The 19,638-nt window shown below is 34.1% G+C and overlaps 1 long non-coding RNA gene and 2 other non-coding genes across 3 annotated transcripts; 1 reads left to right on the forward strand and 2 right to left on the reverse strand.

Annotated features, from left to right (window-relative positions):
• Positions 1-8,788: 8,788 nt before the first annotated feature.
• Trnam-cau lies at positions 8,789-8,880 on the reverse strand. The gene is given in 2 exon segments: positions 8,789-8,824; positions 8,844-8,880. It is a non-coding gene; the product is annotated as a tRNA-Met (tRNA).
• Positions 8,881-11,610: 2,730 nt separating this feature from the next.
• LOC110457093 lies at positions 11,611-16,051 on the reverse strand. Its single transcript, XR_002463664.1, has 3 exons — positions 15,933-16,051; positions 13,621-13,823; positions 11,611-11,768 (listed from the first exon to the last, which is right to left on the reverse strand). It is a non-coding gene; the product is annotated as an uncharacterized LOC110457093 (long non-coding RNA).
• Positions 16,052-17,300: 1,249 nt separating this feature from the next.
• Trnam-cau lies at positions 17,301-17,389 on the forward strand. The gene is given in 2 exon segments: positions 17,301-17,337; positions 17,354-17,389. It is a non-coding gene; the product is annotated as a tRNA-Met (tRNA).
• Positions 17,390-19,638: the final 2,249 nt, after the last annotated feature.

Raw genomic sequence — 19,638 nt, forward strand, 5'->3', positions numbered from 1 at the left:
TTATGTAAAAACAACAATGTATGCTGCAAAGGTAAACAGCTCAACCACTTATACTGCCGTCACTTCATCTAAACTTGAAACTGAAAATCTACGCAGAAATATAATGTACCGTTCAGATTGGACAATACTTACAGAGTGAAGTTTTTACTTGTGAAGATATAATGTTTCGTTTATCTTCACTGCATTAAATATATGTTTTTATTAAATAGAGAATTCATGATATTTTACAAGTAAACTGCAATCAATACCGATACGGTAGGGTTTACCAACATATTTTTGTAGACAGTATGCGGCCTTAATTTCCCAGAAGGCTTTCACGCATGGGGAAGCACCGGAAGTGGACAAAATGTTTACAGATCAAACCCCGGCGGCGCTTTGCGCCGGTTGGGGGTTTGAAAAAATGAGTATGGTTCTGACATCACCTTAGGCTTCGTCTTTAAGTCATATATTTGCAGCATTATTGCAATCTCCATGCCGCCACCACAACTCGTAAATTTGTACAATTAAACCTGTTGTCTGTTCATACACATAGCAGAAATGACAATTGTCCAGTAGGCAAAGTAAGAACATATATGACGTTCTTTAACAAATGCCTCCTAAATATAAATAGGATTTTGAAAAGTAACTGTTTATGGTTAAAGAACACTGAAAATAACTTAATATATTTTTCCTCTAGAAGATCGAATCATAAATACGTGAAAAAACAAAACAAGGAAGATTTATTAAAATATATTGATAATCTTTTTCAGTAAAAACGCAATCGCTATATTTTTATATATTTAATTTGCTATTCCCCCAAGGCTAGATTTTTCTAGTTATAATATTTTAACCTATAAAACCTAAAAAAAAAAAACAGTCTAGACAAAACTGATGACGTCGTATACTACAATGTTTGGCGCGGTATTTATTTGTAAAACGTTGCTTGGCGATGGAGTTAAAGCGCAGTGTTTGCGTTCTGTGCAAAATATAATTAGTATAGATTAACTATGATAAAATGTGTATTGTCCGTCGTTTTAAATTAAGTTATAAAGGATAATCATGGGTTATGTGGGTTATACGGTATATATCAAAAATAACTTAGAACGCAGTTATTTTCGGTATATACCGTATAACCCTCCAGATATTTCTGGTTTATCCTTTAGTTTTCGCCATGTTTGTTCAAATATGTATTATATCTCTTCTAAACTTTTATCAGATTTATCCTGTCAACATATTTGTCCAATACGTTGTCCAGTTTGTAAACGACCTCAGTAACCAGATCGCCATCACAGAGATGAATACATAATTGGTCCTCTGTTATTGATATAACTTCCAGTTTCAAATTTCCACTCATTAAGGTACCCTTGTATTATGGTCACTAACACCGAACCTATGTCGAGATTTAATCGTCCCTACCTTTCGTTTTTAAATATAAAGTCATAAAAAACACGTATATGGCTTATTAAATGTCCCTTGCTGATCACAGAATGGTCAAAGTGAAACGGATATGTTACTGAAACTAGCAGTTTACGTGTTATCTGGTATAAAAATATAAACGACCATTTTGCTATGAATCGAATGAAGGTTATGATATTTCAGTCAAACACCGGGGTTTATTTTCAGGGGAACATGAAACTGTAATTATTGATCATCCGGTTCATCGAAATATCAAAATACAGTCGAAAGCTGCTGATAGATCATGTGTTAATAGTAATGAAAAGAAAAGAAGTTGTTTTCGTTGGTTTGTAAGATGAGACAAACAGTTTGTTGTGTCGGCTCCCTACACATGTATTTTAAATACATACATAAATCCGTTGAACATGTTCTTCTGTCAGATGGGTGATGTATTTTTATTGATCTAAATTCAGCTGAAGTATGCGTTGTTCTTTCGCTTTAAACACACAGATTCTTGTTATGAGGATGTGCAATTAGTTCGATGCGAAAGATTAATGTACCGCATCTAGATGTGGGTACCATTAATGAAACTGATCACGCTAACCCTTGCGGACCAGCTGGTCTTGTTAACGTTGTACTTTGTGATGGTTAAGAGAGAGTCAATGTGATACATAATTGCTTTAAGCTTGTCATTTTTGTAGGGAATTTTCCGGCTGCATTTTACTTTCGAATTATCACATGCAAGTGATTGAACTTATTTGAGTTATCTTTTAAACTATTCAATATTCCAGAGACAAGTTTTGATAGTAAGTTGTCCAATTGGATGCAAATTGCAATGAACATAAATATAAAAAGTTTGTTTTTATATATTAAAATACACTTTATATGTTTATGAGAAAACATAGGGAAAACAATTATGTGGACATTGTATAGACAGTGATACTTTGAATATCATGGTAACAGCTAGGAACCTCTATACAGGAGTAACGAACCAGTTTCACGTCGTTTTAGAATTCCACTGTGGCCTTCAAATGTGGTATGCATTGTCGGGAGTGTCAATAACCACAGACATCCCATGAAAAAGCTTCATTGAATTCCAGCCGGGATATTTTCTGGTAATAAATAATTGGATTTTTTTATTGCCTATCTCTGAGTAATGAGGCAAAAGAGATTTTAATGCAAAATCATTTTTATAAAAGAAACCTATTTTACTAGTTTTTTATATTCTTGCAATATTTTGCATTCATCTGGAACATCACAAATCATTTATGCTTCATATTCATTTTGCATTATTAAAATAAATCAGTTATTAAGATATTTTTATTTCCACAAATAGGTGATTTTGCGTTTAATTCATAGATGAATATTCCTTTATTCTTGGTTTAAGGAAAGTTATGGTCTACAGGTTGCTTGTGTCTGGTCACCTGTCGCGTATCCCTGTGAAACCTGATCTGTTACTTTATATTTTATGTCCACTAGCGGTCAGCTCTTGGTCAAAAATCTGCATTTAATTTCACTTTTTGTTGACCATGACAAACCGTTATCAGTCTGTTTTTGCTATAACAATACTTGCCGTTGTATTCAAACCATGTCCGAGACAAACACGAACAAAGTTTATCGCGATGAGAAAGAGTTCAAACACCATAGCATGGCTTCCTTCTTCGTTTTAATAACAGATACGAAATGATAAGTTGTAGAGCTTGAATAATTTTGAACAAAACGTTAAGTTTTAAAACCGCGAATAAAGCTGCTATAATAATAATGCTTAGCTATAAATATTGCCAAAACTGTCGTAGGCTTTACTGCAGCTATGTATCGCTATATTAATTCATTCAAAATTGATTTTCTGACCGATAATATGAGAAAGGAAAAGTTTCGGATCTTACTATCAATATCAAAAGCTTCTTTCTAAACGCATACATCATGCGTCCCTTAGACCGCGCATTGATATGGAAATTGAAGGAGTTATCAGGCGGGACGCCTGGAGCGCATAGTAATATATTTATATTGTGTGATAAGAAAAAACATAGTGCGATTACTGTTTCGATTTAAGACGTTATGTTAATAGGACACTGACAAAGACTTTTATCTCTCAAACACATGTAAGGCATCACTGTCTTTTAATATCATTTTCTCTCCTTAATCAGATAAATCATTACCACGTAATATCAAAAGTCGGGTATCAAGTAGGGTAGTGTCACAGCGATATATATCAGTAACTGATGTGTGACATTCTATAGACACAATGTCAAAAGATTATTTTATTATAATTATTTTGGCATTTTGAATATTTTCTAAGTTAATATTTAAAAATGGTTAAAAGAAACAGATATCCATTATTAATATTCAAATATTTTCTTAATCTTTTTGATAAATATTCTCTCTAAAGGACCGTCTGTGAACCTATCTATTCATTTAATACTTTTCCCTTTTAGGACAAGAAAAGTTAAAACGTATTTCGTGTACGTGAAAGCCTGTATAAGGAGCACATTCCCCTGCATTAATCATAAACGTTATTCCTGAATATCGGTGGTATTTTAATACAGATTCAATAAACAATGAAAACACAACTATGAGGAACTTTCAAAATGGTCTTCATACAAATAAGGTATCTTAATTGATGGAGCTGATCACATGAACAGGTCTGACAGTTTAAAAGACTAGTGTCCTCAATGGAACGCTAATAACTGGAAGAGCATAATGAATGAAACAATTGTCTGGCTAATTAATAGTGTTCTGCTATCTATTAATATGTATAGCGCAAACATCGAATATTTTTTACGAACCCAAAGTAATTTAAGCTATTAATGTGTTACAGGCTTTGTTTGTTCAAATAGTTAATGTTCAGGAGACAAGCCTGCTCTGGTGGGCAATAATATACACGACTTAGATGTAGCCAAAATTGGTATCAAATATGGTTAACTATATATATATTATAAGAAATATGAAAGCATAATTTACCTTATATAGTACAAAGATATTGTAACATGGTTTACTGAATGTAGTATATAGGAATGGTACGTTTATTTACTGTATATAATTATAGGAATTGTATGTTTATTTACTGTATATAGTTATAGGAATGGTAAGTTTATTTACTGTGTATAGCTATAGGAATGATAAGTTTATTTACTGTGTATAGTTATAGGAATGGTAAGTTTATTTACTGTGTATAGTTATAGGAATGATAGGGTTATAGGAATGGTAAGTATATTTACTGTATATAGTTATAGGAACGATAGGGTTATAGGAATGGTAAGTTTATTTACTGTATATAGTTATAGGAATGATAGCGTTATAGAAATGGTAAGTGTATTTACTGTATATAGTTATAGGAACGATAAGGTTATAGGAATGATAAGTTTATTTACTGTATATAGTTATAGGAACGATAGAGATATAGGAATGGTAAGTTTATTTACAGTATATATTTATAGGAATGATAGGGTTATAGGAATGATAAGTTTATTTACTGTATATAGTTATAGGAACGATAAGGTTATAGGAATGATAAGTTTATTTACTGTATATAGTTATAGGAATGGTAAGTTTATTTACTGTATATAGTTATAGGAACTATAGGGTTATAGGAATGGTAAGTTTATTTACAGTATATATTTATAGGAATGATAGGGTTATAGGAATGATAAGTTTATTTACTGTATATAGTTATAGGAACGATAGGGTTATAGGAATGGTAAGTTTATTTACTGTATATAGTTTTAGGAATGGTAGGTTTATTAACTGTATATAGTTACAGGAATGGTAAGTTTATTTACTGTATATAGATATAGGAATGGTAAGTTTATTTACTGCATATAGATATAGGAATGGTAATTTTATTTACTGTACATAGATATAGGAATGGTAAGTTTATTTACTGTTTATAGATTAAGGAATGGTAAGTTTATTTATTGTATATAGTTATAGGAATGATAAACATGTTTTACATTGTATACATTGTATATTTGTATATTTGAACTATAAACATGACGAATACAATCATCATGCGATACTTCATTCAATCGTTTGTTAATTCAAAAATTATTTCATTTATGAAACTTTCAGTAAAACATGTAAAACAACACAATGCTAGGGAAAATTAAGCGAATTATTATTAGGTTTGGCTTATATATCAAAGGAGCATGTATGTTTCATAAATCAAAAATTCTCTAATAGTCTATGATTTTAGTGGTTAAAATGAATTCGGCGACACTTTTTTCTTTGAACACAAATAAATTCATGACAGTGCTGATATGTATACTTTGAGAAGATACACAACGTATTGAATGAGTACTTCTATAAAAAAACACTTCCTCACAATAACATATCAAAACTTGTCATTCGTGATTCTGCTTTTCAATGGTAAAAACATCAATACCATAGAAATGAAACAGATATTCTGCAATAATTCAAGTCTTGTATTATACAGATTTTAATCACGTTTGTATCTCAAAAAGCGCTCTTTAAAATCAAAAGTGGGGTCAACATATTGCTCTTTTAATATAACATCGTCTGATAAAGTATATGTTTTTAGTAACTTAAAACATATTTTATCATTTCTCGTGCAGAGACTATGACACAAAATATCATACTATAAGAAAAAATCATTTGTAATACTTAATTAATAACGTTTGATAAGAAAACTCTCCGGATGTGTAAACATTTAAAGAGCAAACAGATCCGTTACTTTACCTGTAAACGTGTTACCTGTATGGTTTGGGCCACGTGCCGACTTTTCGGTGGAGACAACAATTTTATGCCTGTGGGAAAAACACGCCCCTTTCCTAATTTTCCATGGGTCACAGTCACATTTTGAACCCTGTCCGTGATAAGCACACTTTGATTTTTGTCAAGTACACAGGGGCCCAAACAGGGGTACTTCCGTTCTCCATTCCAACAGGTGTAGTGAAATAATGATTTAATCTCAGTTTATTTATTTCATCTTATACATAGTCATTTTATGAAGATTTTTTTTTATCTATTATAAACTCCCCAAACAAATGCATCCAACTAAGTTACTTTAAAGTAAATATATTTTATTAGTTAAATGCTATTTTTTATGTTTGTAATATTTTGATAAGCTTTAAGCTTTTTTTCTTGTATCGTGATTGAAAATTTCCTTTTGATTTATTTTATTTCATTTTTGTTATCTATTGATTTATTTCAATTACCTGTGTTTTGTTGTTGCTTCCCTAATAGTGAATTTATTGCGATACCTACATTTAAAAGTCCTTGAAAAATAAAGTAATCACAGGTTATGTTTCTGATTAAGCTTTATAATCGTGCGTTATTGTTGTTGTATAGGATGACGTCTTATTAACTGTCCCTTTACGTATCGATTTCAGCACTTATACTTTGGTGTTTAAGTAAAAGTAAACTTTACGAAATAAGATATTGATCAAAACCTGTACATATATCAAGGTTAAGTATTTGTCCTCAGTTTTTTACACTTCACAAAATATGGTGTCATTTACGTCTTTAAGTACTCTATAATCAAATCACCTTGTAACAATCGGTGTTTTGATTTCTCAATGAACTATCGGATTTTGTTCCTCCATCCTTAACATTGTAAATATAAAGTAAGTTGTAACAATCAATATTTTAATTTCTTCGTGAGCAATGACTATTTCTATATCAAGTGACTTAGTGATATGATCTTTGTGTAATGCCCCTCGAAGGGCCCCTTACTTTCATGAGTAGTCTCGCGACAGTGCACCCCTCAGCAGATTCTCCGTGTGCACAGGTAGGACGTCCTTTTGTGTGATCTCGTGGGAAAATATCTCTAGACAGAACAGGATCACCGTCTAATTGTCAGAGACAGTGATAATCATTGAATAAATGGCTATATCCATCTGCTACTGTTTGAAAACAGGTTAAAACCGTCTCAAAAGGCCCTGTTTATACATCAAACGCAGCGCACACAATATCAGTAGGGTAGAGCGTTGACAAAATTATATTTATGCCATGACTTCATGTCTTTTAAATGTTTATGTACTATTTGTTTAGTTACCATTAAAAAACAATAATAAGAAAAATTGAGCTGTGAAATTTGGATTAAAGCTTATAATTTGTCCTGATAAAGCAATTTGAATAAAAGAGGTTGTTATATATTTATTTAGAACAATTCAATACCGCTGCAGACATGTTGGTAGTGCTCTTCAATCCAGGTTATTTATATTTAGGACGTCAATGTAATAATGAAATGTATTACTTTGTTATTCATATTGGTAGCAAAGTTGAAAAAGAAAATTTGTGTTTAATAGTTAGAGGTAAAAACAATATATAACAGGAAATGTTCGCCTTTCTAGCTCCCTAAACGTGAAATGATCATGTAGATGAATATTAGTACGTAATATTTACTATAAACATAGTATTCCAATTGTCTATTGAACATTTACGCATGACATATAAGGAATTAGGGTAAACGATCGAATATTACACCGGGAAAATTATCTCTGCTTATAGTGTGAAGATATCAAATGCTGTAGTAATTTACGAGTATAAAAAGCAAAAAAGCAAAAATGTTATCTTCATTTATGTCTTATACAAAAGAACAAACTAATTAGATACAAATTGATGAAAATTTTAAAGCACACACATTTATATGTATTATATGCAATTACGAGTTTTTCTGAAGTAATTATTTAGATAAATATAGACTGATCACGAGTGGATTGTTTTATTTCATATTAAATTCTTGGAAATTGTGCTCTAAATTTGCAATACAATCCGGAAGTCATATCATAGCATTTGTATCTTTTAATATAAATCCCCAAATACTGAACTGATGAATAAAAGGTCATTGATTATAAACTTAATGACTCTTGGTCAAAAAATAGATCTCTTCAACTAATAAACAATACTTTATCAGACAGAATACAGGCTTGTATTCAATAATGGCGAAATAGTTTATCTCAACTTAACTTAAATGGTGGCGGGGATATGTCACCATAGCAACCCATATTTATGTAACTGGAAACTGAACAAAGAGGGATAACTCAATTTGATACTAGGATAAAATATATTCATGTAGTATTCGTTAATCGTATGTTGCAAATACAATGTATTCAAAATAAGAAATTAAAAAAATCAATTGTTTTATATTTCAAGAAAATATTCGAAGTTTTAAGTATGATATACGATGACATTTTTGTATATTGCTTTTATGAAAATAAACGAGGAAAATATATTTTTATTTCATTCCTGAAGTCGTTTATGCTATCGTTTATTTCCCTCTTATTTCGCAAACCACTTCTGAATTCTTGGGTCAATGTGAGATAGGCTTTGTACATTGGTAGTTGAAGTTGGATATTTTAGTATGTTGATGCAAATTTAGTAAAATATCCAACCGATTGGGATGTGTAACATATTATGTCTGTTACATGATATCTGTAGAAAAGCAAAAAATAACTGCCCCGGGTGAGGATCGAACTCACGACCTTCAGATCGCTCTGTTTATATGTGATTATGAGACTGACGCGCTGCCTACTGCGCTACCAAGGCGATAAGTCTTGACTATACACAGTGATAGCAGTCTAATTGCCTTTATTTATCCGAGGTATGTTTTGCCGGTAATATATCAAATGCATGTATTAATTAGCGGTAAGAGAAGAATCGTGTAATAGATTCTTTGGTTCAAAAAATAAAAACTGTCTTCGAAATCTAGGAAATCTTAAGTTTTCGTAAATACGTCATACATTCACGATTGTTGACAGAACAATCATCTGTCGTAAACAATTAATATCTTCGAATCATTGTCATTGAAAGTTTTACTTTTGTACAAACGGGCGACGAATTAGTTTAGTGCCTTAACAAACTGCAAAATCATTTAAAGAACAATACGCGTTGATATTTTGGACATTTTTCCACAAGAAATTAACAAGTTATTCATTGTTATAACGTATGCTCTCGTGAGTTGCTGCTTCTTTGCAATGCTAAAATGAAGGTTGAGACTAAATCTGAAATACACTCCTATATCAAACAGTGTGTGGTTTACAGATCCCCGCCAAACCAGATACATGTAGAGTTGTGCAGCATGCCGTCACATTGAGAACTGTTCGCAGACTGGTGATTTACTTCAAGAATGGTAAAATTGACACCAAACAGGATACACGCCCAGGCAGACCAGTTGTTGCAGCATTAAAGAAGAACATTGCTGATGTGAAATTAATTATTAAGAATGATGGTCGTTACACTGTTTCTGAGACAGCTCATATGGTTGGTATTAAAGAAAGCAGTATACATCACACTCTGACCAAGTGATTAAAATCAAAGACGGTTTGTGCCCGATTGGATCCCCATTTGCTGACATCTAAACAAAAGGCCAAACATCTAGAATGTGCTAAAGATATATTGAAAAGGTACGGTAACTGCGACTAGAGAAACCTTTCTGAGTTACTTACAGATGATGATACCTGGGTATATTACTGTGAACCCAAGAGGTGCATTAATAACAAGCAATGACAATCAGCTATTGATGTCATAACGTTACGTCTTTATTATTTGTATTAATTACTTGTTTAGTTACAGCAACACAAACGTTATTTAGAAAATTTGAGCCTGTGGTATTTGGATTAAAGTTGATAATTTGTGCTCTTAATTTCAGGTTATTTATTAAGTATTTAAGACGTTAATGTTATAGTGGTCTGTATAATTTTATTTTTTCATTTTGGTAGCAAAGTTGAAAAAAAAACTTGGTGTTTTTGATATTTAGAGGTAAAAACAATATATAACAGGAAATGTTTGCCTTTCGAGATTCCCAAACGTGAAATGATCATGTAGGTGAATACTAGTACGTAATATTGACTATAAAAATATACCATTACTATTGTCAATTGAACATTTACGCAAGGCCATTTAGGAATTAGGGTAAAAGAGCGAATATTACACCGGGATAATTATCTTTGTTTACAGGGTGAAGATATCAAATGCTGTAGTAATTTACGAGTACAAAAAGCACAAAATAGAAATGTTGTTTTCATTTATGTCTTATAAATAAGAACAAACTTATAAGATACAAATTAATAAAAAAAACACACACACATTTACATGTTTTATATGCAAATACATGTTTTTTGGAAGCAGTTGTTTAGATCAATATAGACTGATTACGCATGGTATTTCATTGTGTTACAAATGTAATACAATCCGGAGGTCATATCATAGCATTCGTATCCTATACAATAAATACCCCAATACTGAACTGATCGATAAAAGGTGATTGATTATAAACTTAATGACTCGTGGTCAATATATAGATCTCTTTGTCTTAATATACAATACTGTATAAGATAGAATGCAGTACAGGCTTTTATTCATGTACAATGCCTTACAATAGCTGAAATTACTATAATTACTTGTTTCAGCAAGTTGCTTCCGTACTGATAAAAGGTCTCCTCTCCACTCCTTACGATTTATCAATAAGTCCACTTAATTATCACGAGGTGTCGACTTTGCGCGACAATACTGCAGAAATAGTTTATCTCAACTAAACTTAACTGGTGACGAGAATATGTCACCATAACTACCCATATGTATGTAACTGGAAATTGAACAAAGATGGATAACTCAAATTTATAATAAGATAAGATATTTACATGTAGTATTCGTTACTCGTATGTTATTTGTTTAAGTTAACAATCAACAACAATGTATTTAAAATAAGAAATAAAAAAGGAATTATAATTAATTATTTTATAAAAATTATATCAAGAAAATATTCGCATTTTTAAGCATGATATACGATGATACATTTGTAATTTGCTATTATAAACAAAAACCACATGAAAATATAAGGGATGTGTACATGTAACATATTTTGTCTGTTACATGATATCTGTATTAAAGCATAAAAATAACTGCCCCGGGTGAGGATCGAACTCACGACCTTCAGATCGCTCTGTTTATATGTGATTATGAGACTGACGCGCTACCTACTGCGCTAAGGCCATAGTTTTGTCTTTATAGTTAGTTGCGCCTCTGTAAAGCAATCCACGTTTCCTGTAGCCATTTTTGGCAGACAATAACAATGAAATGAAAGTAAAATGTACAGCGCCCCCTATGAGAAGGGGCGCAACTCTTGTCGTCACGCAACATTCCTGCAGGCCGAAAAATGGTATAGTGCGCATTGCCAGATATAGTTCATGCAGTCAAGGAAGGCAGATAACAACAGGCTTACAAGGCTATCTGGGCCAAATGAGCTATAAACACTAAGCTAACTTTACTTACTTTCAGTGCATTTTTAATTGCCTGTTGGTGCTTTCCCGATTTATCCTCTTTCCCTTCATCTTTGATGATGGCACCTATAAACCAGCCAATATACCCTGGGACATTTTCCAGCAGCCAGCGAAACCTCTTCCCCCGATATTTTCCACTCTGCATGATGTACTCTCCTACAAAAATACTTTATCTGCTCTTACATCTGAGCTTAATGTGTGATAAACATTTTTAATCTAAATGCTTTAAACTCTGCCATACAAATGAACCTCGATAGATTGACAATGTAGCAAATATGTTTTCCTCAAAAATATTAAGGGAGCATAAGACTCTAAAAATGCTATGAACCAATTCATGATCGGTCGGAGGAATTATTTACCGGTACTTGAGTGATTTCAAAAGTACTTATTTAGGTTGCTCCCCTAACTGATAATGACCAAAAGTAAGATTTGTCAGGTGTTTTCATATTTATGTCTCTCTATATACCAAACATGAGTTTGATACTGTTATATAACCGGAATCTTTAAAACAAGAGGCACAGAGGGCCTGTATCGCTCACCTGGATACCTAAGCAATCATGGCAAACTATTCTCCAAATGAGATCAAGGGAATATGCCAGACCCCAAGGCCAATCCTTGTAGCATAGCTATATTAGATTTGTCATGCCCAGCAATTTTATGTATAGTTGTGGCCAGACCCCAGGATCGATTCTAATATCGTGACTGCATTTGTCTCTTTTTGCCAAGCATTTGTATATATAGTTTTGGGGTGGGGATCTCAACCGTTTCAAAGTTATGACCCAGGTGCCGAGTCTGCAAGGGTGGGGCAGACCCTGGGATCAGTTCTAATATCATGACTGCATTCGTCTCGTTATGCCCAACAATTGTATATTTAGTTTTGGGGTGGTGGTCTCGCCGGTTTCAAAGTTATGACCCAGAGGTTAAGTCTCCAAGGGGGGGGCAGTCCCCAAGGCCAAGCTGGAAGCATATGTGCAATCACCTCTTTATCCTCAGCAATTGTATATATGGTTATACAGTGGGGATCCAAACCATTTCCAAGTAATACATTTTATTGGCCCCACCCCTCAGCCCGGGGGGCCAGCCCCCGCCATTTGTACAATTTTGAATCCCCGCCTCCCATGAATACTTCCACCCAAATATGATCAATATCCATGGCATAGTTCTGCAGAAGAAGTCGTTTATAGCAATATAACCAATTTGCCCCTTTTGGCACCGCCCCTCAGCCCCCTGGGGGGTCAGCCCAACCACATGTACAATTTTGAATCTGCACCACCTAAAGATGCTTCCATTCAAATAAAGTTGATATCCATAACTTAGTTCCAGAGAAGAAGTCACTTAAAGCAGTATAGCCAAATTGCCCCTTTTGGCACCGCCCCTCAGCACCCTGGGGGGTCAGCCCAACCACTTGTACAATTTTGAATCTCCACCACCTAAAGATGCTTCCATTCAAATAAAGTTGATATCCATAACTTAGTTCCAGAGAAGAAGTCACTTAAAGCAGTATAGCCAAATTGTCCCCTTTTGGCCCCGCCCCTAAGCCCCCTGGGGAGTCAGCCCCACCATTTGTACAAATTTTAATCACCACCACCTAGGGATGCTTCCAGTCAAATATAGTTAATATCCACTTCTTTGTTCCAGAGAAGTCGCTTAAAGCAATATGGGCAAATTGACCCCTTTTGGCCCCGCCCCTCAGCCCACTGGGGGTTCAGCTCCACCATTTGTACAATTTTGAATCCCCACCACCTAGGGATGCTTCCACTCAAATTTAGTTAAATTCCAACCAGTGGTTATGAAGAAGAAGTCGTTTAAAGAAATTGTTGACGTACGGACGTACGGACAGACAACGGACGGACGACGGACGCCACAGTGTGGCATAAGCTCACCTTGGTCCTTCAGACCAGGTGAGCTAAAAAATGAATCGTTTAATTTTCAGTCTTGCATCCTTCATTTTGAACATGGAAACCAAACCCTAAAAATACAATTTCCATCATAATATTTAAAATCATACCAAGAACGTCCTTTTCATTATTTTCAGCCCCTTGTCTAGTTCGAACTCTTTCCCGAGCCTCCTTATCCACTTGTTCTAGGCTAAGGGGAGGGAACCATGCTGGAGTATCCTTACTCCCAAGCCTACCCTCAGGAGAATCTGACAGCAAAAGCTCTCCAGACTGGCTTCTCCGAAACTAGGGATACAATGTTCCTTGCATGATCCTGAAACAATACATAACAGTCCATAAAAATATGTATACAGGGTTCAACATTACATGTCAAATATATTTTCAGTTATTGTGAATAATTACAATTTTCATGGAGAATGGTTGCAATGTGAATTTGGAAATACAATTTTATAGAAGCTAGATTGTTTACTCAAAGTATTGGTTTCATGGATTCCCCCGCTCCCCGTATATAGTGTTTGGGCCCCTGAGGGCAAGGACCTCATTTTAGGATGAGACACACCGGCTTTTTACTACATACCTTTCGTACATCACATGATAATTTCTAGGATAGCTATTGGATAACTACCCTTGTTCTATTTGGTATAGTTAGCATCTGCCCTTGACGACTGGAACTAAACCTGGAGACGGGCACTATACCTGTTTTTGGACCGCTGAGACTGCGGGAAAAGTAGCCTGATGCTAAGAGTTGCCTCCCTTCTCCTAGGGAGCGCTGTACATATTCTACTTTCACTTCATTGTTGTCGTCTGCCAAAATGGCTTCGAGATTCCGGACTCACAGAGGCTCAGCAATGCATAAAGACGAAGCAGGCGACACAATTTACCGTCGCAGTCCTTGAACGGTGTTTTGGCGGATTTTTATGCCAATATACGCATCAAAAAAGGAGAGATCTACTCAAAAAGTTATCTTAATGACATCACGCAAGGTTTGCGGCAGCATTTACAAGAACCAGCGAGATTTCAACGTTCCATTTTTTGTACACCTTTTCAAATTTAATAATTGTACCGTTACAATTAACAACAACTTATGAATCAAAACTTCAAATGTTATGTTCAAATTTCCAACAGTTGTTTAAAAATTATTAAATGTGTTTTCGTTAAAGTTCCTAATGTTTGTCTTTTTATTGTCAAATGACAGTCATGTGATGTACTAAATCTACTATGACCCTTTCCCTCGGGAACAGTTCTCTTATAGTGTTGTCTGGGGAGGTATAGTGCCCTCGCCTTAGAATGATATACAAAGTTTGATACCTATTTATGAAAGAGTAGCTGAGATATGCTCCAAAAACCACAGTCAACACAGACAGACTGACAGATGCACATGGACAGTCGGACGAAGCCAATAATATTTTTCTATAATGGCCCTTTTCCGAGGGAACTGTTATCTTATAGTGTGGTCTGGGGAGGTATAGTGCCCGGGCCGTTAGGCTGGTCACATAACAGTAAATTACTTACCGATAAAAAATCTGATATCAGTAAAAATGTATATAAAATTAGTCAGATCCAATTTACATTTACTACAATCAGAGACGTAATATAAATACCTCTCTACTTAAGTCATCCACTGTAATGCAAAACTCGGATAAGTTAGGATAGCACCATATGCCCCGATGATTTGAGAACCAATATAAAATTATCCCCTTTGTGGACCCCAATAACGTCACACTACATTTAAGCATTTAAACTGTACACAGGACTGGGGGTCAGTAGTGAGATGTTGTTGTATCATATACCAGTACGTGTGTCTTGTTGATTTAAAGCTGAATAAAATGCACAAAGATAGCGCATAATTTTAAGAGTTTGGAGAAACACCACCAGGGTCATTCATTTACCTCATGAAATTGATGAAACACATGTGCGGATAAAACATGTGGCAATCTATTTTCATATGAATTCGATCTAGATTCTGAGTTACAAACACTCTAACATTGATGTAGCAATGAATTGGACACATATGAAAATGTTTGCATACACCGAACAGACAGTTATTAACATCAGCATAATGTATACTTAACAGACAATTAATGACAACTTCTCATGCAAGTACTTGGGTCATTAGTTTGTTTATTTTATGTGTACTGTACTCTAATAATAACTGTAGTACTGTTGATATGTTTGTTCTATACAGCTATATATATCATCAAGATTAAGTAATGGGTATAATGATAATGGTTTAAATAAGTGTGCATGTGACAACAATATCAAATAAAACAGATTAATAGATCAACATTCACATTCATTCAATTATGTACAGTATGCATGAAATGAAAGTATCGACCTACTTTCGGTTTCCATGTCAGTTACTAAGGACTGGTTAAGTGTAAAAATACAGGTATAAATGCTATACATCATGATTACTACTTACCTGATATATCAAAACTTGATAAAAAAAAACGTCAGAATTGTCTAACGAAATATCTATTTAGCGAGCAGTGATGAAGCAGGCAGCATACACAATGGCGGATGCTGTGAAAAGTATCTCACTACCGATTAGTCAATTTCTGGTTTAGGAATCCTGGTTCTGTGGTTTTGATTGGTCACCTGATTTCTGGTTCTGTGGTTTCCATTGGCTATTCAAACCACGACTTGTGGGTGCTTTCCAACGCTACCAAGGCCATACATACTCATTATGAACATACTTACGATCTTCAGATCGCTCTGTTTACATGTGATTATGAGACTGACGCGCTACCTACTAGTCTACTTCCCACGCAGGTTTACTTTTACTGGTTCTGACATTTTTTTAATTAAATGTCAAAGTCAACCTACTATCTTTGTCACAATTCCAGGGAGGCCTCCTATGTTTAACACATTAAGCGTAGAACGGTGGAAGTTTACATCATATCTTTTTTGAGTTTCCGTCTTATATAATCTATCAATACCTACTTTATCATTATAATTCACATACAGTTTGTCTCTCCATAGATCAGTTTACCGCCTTAGCTCTTCTGCTTATTAAAAGGAGTGTCAATGTAATTGCTGATAAGTTCGCGGTATCGTACCGATAATTTTCTCGTCTCGATGACATTTACTTTGCTGTCGGTATCTGTTCATATCAATGACCAGAAGGCGAATACATAGCCTCGCTGATTAGCCAGACATTATGTCAAGCTCAAATCGCCCGCAGCACCGATATTTGAAGCGTATTTAGTACGTTTACCTAGTTAGTGCTTTAAGATATCATACCAGTGCGAACTATGAAACATGCCTATACATATATATTGGTTTGACCAGAGACGTATAATACACTGGTTTGACCAGAGACGTATAATTATACTCTCTGGTTTGACTAGGAATTAAAACAGTTTCGTAAAAAAACTTAATATGAAATACAACCGAGTCAATTTAGTACGTCGTAGTAAGTACTCCAAACGTACGGCCGACTGATTTAGTGTAAACAAATTAGGCTCATTGAACAATACTTACAATCGTTTACAAATGTTTTTTTTTTATTCTTCTAGGTCGAATGAGTTCGGATTACGCTGTGCCGACGAAAATGTATACACTATTATTTAATACTATACCTGTTTCAATGTGTTAGTTTAATGACAACTTCCGTTAATGGCACCTTCGCCAGTTATTTCATGCTTCTGTTAATCTAGATAACTATTATTTATTGTAATCTCATGTTTGTACCATATTTGTCAAACATTACAGATAAGAGATTATATTTTTGCTTCCAGACAGATAAGGGCCATGATATTGTTACCAATGTAAACATCCGTCACTCATCGCCTTGGTAGCGCAGTAGGTAGCGCGTCAGTCTCATAATCACAAAACAGAGCGATCTGAAGGTCGTGAGTTCGATCCTCACCCGGGGCAGTATTCTTTTTTGGAAGTGATGTACATATGAATCAAATAATTGTATTCTTGATTTTTTTTTTTCTATGTTTTTAAACTAGCAAATTGCAATATATCCGCTGAAATGTTTTTAAAAGGTTTGATAAATATTCTTTTTCAATTTCTATCGTTTTAACATTCTTCTATATTCTGAGTGCGTTTTTGAGTAAACATGTTTAAAATAAATTACAACAAAGACAACATATGATATTATAAAATATAATCAGTAAATGAGGAGTCATCCCTCATTGTAAAAATAGGAATATAAAGCAAAAAAGGAATACGAATTTGAACAAATAAAGTTTTATGTGTGTCAACCATTTTCTTTAGCAATGTTTAATTAATATTAGGAAGATACTATCATTTTTAAAGAGTTTCCTTTGTAAATTTATGACAACCGAGATAGGATATACTTTTAGTATGTAATGATAATGATCGACTTTTCTAGCATATTTTTTTTTGTTATCAGTACAATTGTGATTATCGAGTTGATTTCTTTTGCGATAATTGTTTAAATTGGAAAGAAAATAAACCCAAAGGCGTGGTTAAATTGATTACCTTTTGAATATTTACTATCATTGCGGTAAACTACATGTATGCAGTTGATTTTTTTCAAATGATTGCATTGATGTTAATTATAATATTTGATAAAGGATCATACATTCAAAGATGTAGGTGAAGAGGGTTGATTACTCCATACTGTTGTGTAGTAGTTTATTAATAAGACTACAACAGCAAACAGTGTTATATTATTTACTTCCGATAAATTTCATTGTCATAAACAACATAATCGAAGTGACATTCGTATTTTTAACTTTTGCGTCTGTAGATTTCTGTGAGCGTTCTTGTTTTAGCGCACTCAAATTTAAGCAAAACGAAAGTGATAGGACTTAGTATCACACTCTTAAATATGTGAAATAGCACTACCAAAACTCATTAATCAGAGAAAAAATACTTTTCATCTCGTATTTTTCAAGTGAGTTGTTGTCATCCACTTAACAGTGATAACATGCATGGTATGGTACGAATTACATGTGTTTTTTGCCTTATCCTAAAGGCAAACAGACTTATCGGAAAAGACGCAGCGCGAAAACCGCTAAAGTGAGAATATCGCTAAAATTAGTACAATTACTTTAAAACGAGAACAAAATATAAAATACATGATTGCTATTGGTTTTATGTTATGCCATTAAAACTAAATTAATGTCAAGCGATATAAATGTGTATGCCATACCAGATTGCTATCTTGTAGTTAAGATAGATTTATGTGTATTATGTATATCTCTTACCTGTATGAACATGCCATGAAGTACCCCTATGGAACAGTAAAGAGCCGAGTGTTTAGTTTTCCTTTTTACATGCTTCTTAAGGTGCATCAGTGCTACTTAAGGTGCATCAGTGCTACTTAATGTGTATCAGTGCTACTTAAGATGTATAAGTGCTACTTAACGTGTAGCAGTGCTACTTAAGATGTATAAGTGCTACTTAAGGTGTATCAATGCTACTTAAGGTGCATCAGTGCTACTTAAGGTGTATCAATGCTACTTAATGTGCATCAGTGCTACTTAACGTGTATCAGTGCTACTTAAGATGTATAAGTGCTACTTAAGGTGTGTCAGTGCTACTTAAGGTGTATCAATGCTACTTAAGGTGCATCAGTGCTACTTAAGGTGCATCAGTGCTACTTACGGTGTATCAATGCTACTCAAGGTGCATCAGTGCTACTTAAGGTGTATCAATGCTACTTAAGGTGTATCAATGCTACTTAAGGTGCATCAGTGCTACTTAAGGTGTATCAGTGCTACTTAAGGTTTATCAATGCTACTTAAGGTGTATCAGTGCTACTTAAGGTGTATCAATGCTACTTAAGGTACATCAGTGCTACTTAAGGTGTATCAATGCTAATTAAGGTGTATCAGTGCTACTTAAGGTGTATCAATGCTACTTAAGGTACATCAGTGCTACTTAATGTGCATCAGTGCTACTTAAGGTGCATCAGTGCTACTTACGGTGTATCAATGCTACTCAAGGTGCATCAGTGTACCTGTTATGAAAATATTAAACAAACATACAATTTCTAATCAATGCTGAAACCCCACACATATTTTAGTGTGGTAATTTGGTATCTTTTGGTAGCGTTATTTTATGTTAAGAACCGCGAGTGTTATAAAACCGAAACTAACTTAAGGATTAATGAAGGCGCGACGACACTCCTATGTTCACACATTGCG

This window comes from Mizuhopecten yessoensis, unplaced genomic scaffold, assembly GCF_002113885.1.
Source record: "Mizuhopecten yessoensis strain PY_sf001 unplaced genomic scaffold, ASM211388v2 scaffold179, whole genome shotgun sequence".
Taxonomy (NCBI): domain Eukaryota; kingdom Metazoa; phylum Mollusca; class Bivalvia; order Pectinida; family Pectinidae; genus Mizuhopecten; species Mizuhopecten yessoensis.